Here is a 6,763-nt window from a genome sequence, read left to right on the forward strand (position 1 = left end):
CCTTAACCTAACCTATGTTGCGCGTCCGTAACCTAAACCTATGTTGCGCCCTTAACCTAACCTATGTTGCGCCTTAACCTAACCTATGTTGCGCCGTAACCTAACCTATGTTGCGCCTTAACCTAACCTATGTTGCGCCTTAACCTAACTATGTTGCGCCTTAACCTAACCTATGTTGCGCCTTAACCTAACCTATGTTGCGCCTTAACCTAACCTATGTTGGGCCTTAACCCAACACACGTTGGGCCTTAACCCAACACACGTTGGGCCTTAACCCAACACACGTTGGGCCTTAACCCAACACACGTTGGGCCTTAACCCAACACACGTTGGGCCTTAACCCCAACACACGTTGGGCCTTAACCCAACACACGTTGGGCCTTAACCCAACACACGTTGGGCCTTAACCCAACACACGTTGGGCCTTAACCCAACACACGTTGGGCCTTAACCCAACACACGTTGGGCCTTAACCCAACACACGTTGGGCCTTAACCCAACACACGTTGGGGCCTTAACCCAACACACGTTGGGCCTTAACCCAACACACGTTGGGCCTTAACCCAACACACGTTGGGCCTTAACCTGCTCTGTAATTGTCATACGACGCGTTAAATTAGTGTAGTGTTGCCTAACTGCAACCCCCGCAATTTAAGTTGCTACTCGCACTGCCCGGTCCCCAGAGTATCGCTTCATGTTAAACACCTTGCAGCTATACACTGTAATGCGGATGGCGGCAGGACGTACATGCTCAATGCCCTTCGCAGTTGTTCATTGGCATTCGCATGGCGAAGCACAGCCTACGTTGTGGTACGGCTTGTGGCAACTGTCCGCTGATGTTGTACGTCCAAATCACACACTGTACCGCACATTGGTCCTCATGTACTGAATGATACATCGTGGTACATGTGTGACCGTACCACGACTGCGCCAACAACGGCGAACCATACGGTCCAAATATTGTGCACTCAGCTACGTGTCGTCTCCCTATAAGAGCTGGATTGCAGTATGGTATGCCGTGGATGGCGATCAGCATGAGCCGTCTGTTGATGTAGTGGCGCGTGTTGTCAGACGTAGTCGTCTCTTCTCACACACCGTGATAGCATGGTGCACTGCGTTCCACATCTGCGACATGCGACAGAGGCCGGTTGACAGTCGTTCGCGCAATGGACATCGCATACGTACGGGGGCCACCTTCCACGTGTTCGCGAAGCGTGGCACCATGTTGTTGCGTGTATGTGGGCAGACATAGTGTGTCGTGACACCTGACACAGGCATGCAACAATCGTTGAATTGCAAATGGCGATGGACGTCTACGTTTGCTGGTGACGTTACGCAAAATGAAGAACTGGTAAACCGTTGTGGTGCGGTTGGTTCTCGCTAGAGGTGAATCAGTGATGGCGACGATCGGTTGAGCTACCAACCGGTTTGTTTCAGCGATACCCACCATGCCCACGAACGTGAATGGCATGTGGGTGTGAAGCGATACGCGGCGGTGGCTGGGGTGGGACCGTCCCCGGCCGGTGAGGGGGGGCCTTCCGGCGTGCTGGCCGCGCGGTGCGTGGGCGCACGCGCTACAGCCGGCTGGTGGGGGCGGCCGAGTGGCAGGCGCGCCGGCCGACGGAGGCGGCAGGCGGCGCAGCTGCGCGCCGGCGCACCCTGCACGCGGCGCCGTGCGGCCAAAGTAGGTCCTCGCGGGCCCGGTGCGAAGCGCGGTGGACATCTGCAGTGTGCTGGTCCGATTGAGGACTGTGTGCGCTGAGGATGCGCCGCCGCCCGGCGCTCGGCGCCGCGACGCCGTCTGCTGCTCGGTCGCCTCTGCGGTTCTCGCAGGTGGATTGTATCGCAGCTGTGCGGACGTGTTGGCGCGTGCGCTGTGCTGGGAGAGTTCGCTTCGGCACCCAAGTGGGGCTTTTGTCCTTCTGTGGCGCTGGCGTTGGAGCTGCCGGCCACCGTAGGTGGCGCGTGTTGTCTCCCGCCGGCAATGCCACGACAGCACGCTCCCGGGCCTCTGTCGGCAGCGGCAAGCTCAGTTGGGAGCACGGGTGGTCGCACCTTAAGCGTCTACTCGCCAAACTCCGGGCGATTGCGCCTCTCTCGAACCCGACCAAGTACTTAGGGACGGCGCTGCGCGCCGCCGGGACCTGAGAGGGTTTCGAGGTGTATTGTGCAGGGGAGCTCAGCCTCCTCCTGTTTGCAGAATAATTGAGCGGACGCTTGCGTGTTCGCGCGGGCCCCCGGGACACACTCCCGGGCGGCCGGCTGCTCAGCTCTAGTTGACGCAGCTCCCTGGTTGATCCTGCCAGTAGTCATATGCTTGTCTCAAAGATTAAGCCATGCATGTCTCAGTACAAGCCGCATTAAGGTGAAACCGCGAATGGCTCATTAAATCAGTTATGGTTCCTTAGATCGTACCCACGTTACTTGGATAACTGTGGTAATTCTAGAGCTAATACATGCAAACAGAGTCCCGACCAGAGATGGAAGGGACGCTTTTATTAGATCAAAACCAATCGGTCGGCTCGTCCGGTCCGTTTGCCTTGGTGACTCTGAATAACTTTGGGCTGATCGCACGGTCCTCGTACCGGCGACGCATCTTTCAAATGTCTGCCTTATCAACTGTCGATGGTAGGTTCTGCGCCTACCATGGTTGTACGGGTAACGGGGAATCAGGGTTTCGATTCCGGAGAGGGAGCCTGAGAAACGGCTACCACATCCAAGGAAGGCAGCAGGCGCGCAAATTACCCACTCCCGGCACGGGGAGGTAGTGACGAAAAATAACGATACGGGACTCATCCGAGGCCCCGTAATCGGAATGAGTACACTTTAAATCCTTATAACGAGTATCTATTGGAGGGCAAGTCTGGTGCCAGCAGCCGCGGTAATTCCAGCTCCAATAGCGTATATTAAGTTGTTGCGGTTAAAAAGCTCGTAGTTGGATTTAGTGTCCCACGCTGTTGGTTCACCGCCCGTCGGTGTTTAACTGGCATGTATCGTGGGACGTCCTGCCGGTGGGGCGAGCTGAAGGCGTGCGACGCGCCTCGTGCGTGCTCGTGCGTCCCGAGGCGGACCCCGTTGCAATCCTACCAGGGTGCTCTTGAGTGAGTGTCTCGGTGGGCCGGCACGTTTACTTTGAACAAATTAGAGTGCTTAAGCAGGCAAGCCCGCCTGAATACTGTGTGCATGGAATAATGGAATAGGACCTCGGTTCTATTTTGTTGGTTTTCGGAACCCGAGGTATGATTAATAGGGACAGGCGGGGGCATTCGTATTGCGACGTTAGAGGTGAAATTCTTGGATCGTCGCAAGACGACAGAAGCGAAAGCATTTGCCAAGTATGTTTTCATTAATCAAGAACGAAAGTTAGAGGTTCGAAGGCGATCAGATACCGCCCTAGTTCTAACCATAAACGATGCCAGCCAGCGATCCGCCGCAGTTCCTCCGATGACTCGGCGGGCAGCCTCCGGGAAACCAAAGCTTTTGGGTTCCGGGGAAGTATGGTTTGCAAAGCTGAAACTTAAAGGAAAAAAATTGACGGAAGGGCACCACCAGGAGTGGAGCCTGCGGCTTAATTTGACTCAACACGGGAAACCTCACCAGGCCCGGACACCGGAAGGATTGACAGATTGATAGCTCTTTCTTGATTCGGTGGGTGGTGGTGCATGGCCGTTCTTAGTTGGTGGAGCGATTTGTCTGGTTAATTCCGATAACGAACGAGACTCTAGCCTGCTAACTAGTCGCGTGACATCCTTCGTGCTGTCAGCGATTACTTTTTCTTCTTAGAGGGACAGGCGGCTTCTAGCCGCACGAGATTGAGCAATAACAGGTCTGTGATGGCCCTTAGATGTTCTGGGCCGCACGCGCGCTACACTGAAGGAATCAGCGTGTCTTCCTAGGCCGAAAGGTCGGGGTAACCCGCTGAACCTCCTTCGTGCTAGGGATTGGGGCTTGCAATTGTTTCCCCATGAACGAGGAATTCCCAGTAAGCGCGAGTCATAAGCTCGCGTTGATTACGTCCCTGCCCTTTGTACACACCGCCCGTCGCTACTACCGATTGAATGATTTAGTGAGGTCTTCGGGACTGGTACGCGGCATTGACTCTGTCGTTGCCGATGCTACCGGAAAGATGACCAAACTTGATCATTTAGAGGAAGTAAAAGTCGTAACAAGGTTTCCGTAGGTGAACCTGCGGAAGGATCATTACCGACTAGACTGCATGTCTTTCGATGTGCGTGTCGTGTCGCGCAACACGCTACCTGTACGGCTCGCAGTAGCCGTGCGCCGCGTGCGGAACCACGCGTGCTTCTCAAAACTAACGCCAATGTTGTGTGGTACGAGCGCTGAAGCGCTGGAGCGGCTGGCCTGCGGCACCTGGCGCCTGGCGCCGGTTTTGAATGACTTTCGCCCGACTGCCTGTCCGCTCCGGTGTGGAGCCGTACGACGCCCATCGGCCGTGAGGCCGTTGGACACAGAAACGCTTGAACAGGGGCCGCCACACGCCTACGTCCCGCCTATGCAACTGTCTTGAAAGAGACAGTGTAAACTAAGAAAAGATCACCCAGGACGGTGGATCACTCGGCTCGTGGGTCGATGAAGAACGCAGCAAATTGCGCGTCGACATGTGAACTGCAGGACACATGAACATCGACGTTTCGAACGCACATTGCGGTCCATGGATTCCGTTCCCGGGCCACGTCTGGCTGAGGGTCGGCTACGTATACTGGAAGCGCGCGGCGTTTGCCCCGCTTCGCAGACCTGGGAGCGTCGCGGCCGCCTGTGGGGCCGGCCGCGCCTCCTTAAACGTGCGATGCGCGCCCGTCGCCTGGCGGTTCGCATACCGGTACTTACTCGGTAGCGTGCACAGCCGGCTGGCGGTGTGGCGTGCGACACCTCGTACAACGACCTCAGAGCAGGCGAGACTACCCGCTGAATTTAAGCATATTACTAAGCGGAGGAAAAGAACTAACAAGGATTCCCCCAGTAGCGGCGAGCGAACAGGGAAGAGTCCAGCACCGAACCCCGCAGGCTGCCGCCTGTCGTGGCATGTGGTGTTTGGGAGGGTCCACTACCCCGACGCCTCGCGCCGAGCCCAAGTCCAACTTGAATGAGGCCACGGCCCGTAGAGGGTGCCAGGCCCGTAGCGGCCGGGTGCGAGCGTCGGCGGGACCTCTCCTTCGAGTCGGGTTGCTTGAGAGTGCAGCTCCAAGTGGGTGGTAAACTCCATCTGAGACTAAATATGACCACGAGACCGATAGCGAACAAGTACCGTGAGGGAAAGTTGAAAAGAACTTTGAAGAGAGAGTTCAAAAGTACGTGAAACCGTTCTGGGGTAAACGTGAGAAGTCCGAAAGGTCGAACGGGTGAGATTCACGCCCATCCGGCCACTGGCCTCCGCCCTCGGCAGATGGGGCCGGCCGCCCGCGCGGAGCAATCCGCGGCGGGGTCGTGTCCGGTTGCCTTTCCACTCGCCGCGGGGTGGGGCCGTTCCGGTGTGCGGTGGGCCGCACTTCTCCCTAGTAGGACGTCGCGACCCGCTGGGGTGCCGGCCTACGGGCCCGGGTGCGCAGCCTGTCCTTCCGCGGGCCTCGGTTCGCGTCTGTTGGGCAGAGCCCCGGTGTCCTGGCTGGCTGCCCGGCGGTATATCTGGAGGAGTCGATTCGCCCCTTTGGGCGCTCGGGCTCCCGGCAAGCGCGCGCGGTTCTTCCGGATGACGGACCTACCTGGCCCGGCCCCGGACCCGCGCCGCTGTTGGCTCGGATGCTCTCGGGCGGAATAATCGCTCCCGTCAGCGGCGCTTCAGCTTTGGACAATTTCACGACCCGTCTTGAAACACGGACCAAGGAGTCTAACATGTGCGCGAGTCATTGGGCTGTACGAAACCTAAAGGGCGTAATGAAAGTGAAGGTCTCGCCTTGCGCGGGCCGAGGGAGGATGGGGCTTCCCCGCCCTTCACGGGGCGGCGGCCTCCGCACTCCCGGGGCGTCTCGTCCTCATTGCGAGGTGAGGCGCACCTAGAGCGTACACGTTGGGACCCGAAAGATGGTGAACTATGCCTGGCCAGGACGAAGTCAGGGGAAACCCTGATGGAGGTCCGTAGCGATTCTGACGTGCAAATCGATCGTCGGAGCTGGGTATAGGGGCGAAAGACTAATCGAACCATCTAGTAGCTGGTTCCCTCCGAAGTTTCCCTCAGGATTAGCTGGTGCTCGTACGAGGTCTCATCCGGTAAAGCGAATGATTAGAGGCCTTGGGGCCGAAACGACCTCAACCTATCTCAAACTTTAAATGGGTGAGATCTCCGGCTTGCTTGATATGCTGAAGCCGCGAGCAAACGACTCGGATCGGAGTGCCAAGGGGGCCACTTTTGGTAAGCAGAACTGGCGCTGTGGGATGAACCAAACGCCGAGTTAAGGCGCCCGAATCGACGCTCATGGGAAACCATGAAAGGCGTTGGTTTGCTTAAGACAGCAGGACGGTGGCCATGGAAGTCGGAATCCGCTAAGGAGTGTGTAACAACTCACCTGCCGAAGCAACTAGCCCTGAAAATGGATGGCGCTGAAGCGTCGTGCCTATACTCGGCCGTCAGTCTGGCAGTCATGGCGGTCCTTGCGGCCGGCCGCGAAGCCCTGACGAGTAGGAGGGTCGCGGCGGAGTGGGCGCAGAAAGGGTCTGGGCGTGAGCCTGCCTGGAGCCGCCGTCGGTGCAGATCTTGGTGGTAGTAGCAAATACTCCAGCGAGGCCCTGGAGGGCTGACGCGGAGAAG

The 6,763-nt window shown here is 57.6% G+C and overlaps 2 non-coding genes and 1 pseudogene across 2 annotated transcripts; all 3 read left to right on the forward strand.

Annotated features, from left to right (window-relative positions):
* The first annotated feature begins 2,286 nt into the window (after positions 1 to 2,286).
* LOC124586530 lies at positions 2,287 to 4,203 on the forward strand. Its single transcript, XR_006975140.1, has one exon. It is a non-coding gene; the product is annotated as a small subunit ribosomal RNA (ribosomal RNA).
* A 352-nt stretch (positions 4,204 to 4,555) lies between these two features.
* LOC124586521 lies at positions 4,556 to 4,710 on the forward strand. Its single transcript, XR_006975132.1, has one exon. It is a non-coding gene; the product is annotated as a 5.8S ribosomal RNA (ribosomal RNA).
* Positions 4,711 to 4,899: 189 nt separating this feature from the next.
* The window catches only part of LOC124586533, a 4,235-nt pseudogene continuing 2,371 nt past the window's right edge, over positions 4,900 to 6,763 (forward strand).

Source organism: Schistocerca americana, unplaced genomic scaffold, assembly GCF_021461395.2.
Source record: "Schistocerca americana isolate TAMUIC-IGC-003095 unplaced genomic scaffold, iqSchAmer2.1 HiC_scaffold_556, whole genome shotgun sequence".
In the NCBI taxonomy this organism is placed as follows: Eukaryota; Metazoa; Arthropoda; class Insecta; order Orthoptera; family Acrididae; genus Schistocerca; species Schistocerca americana.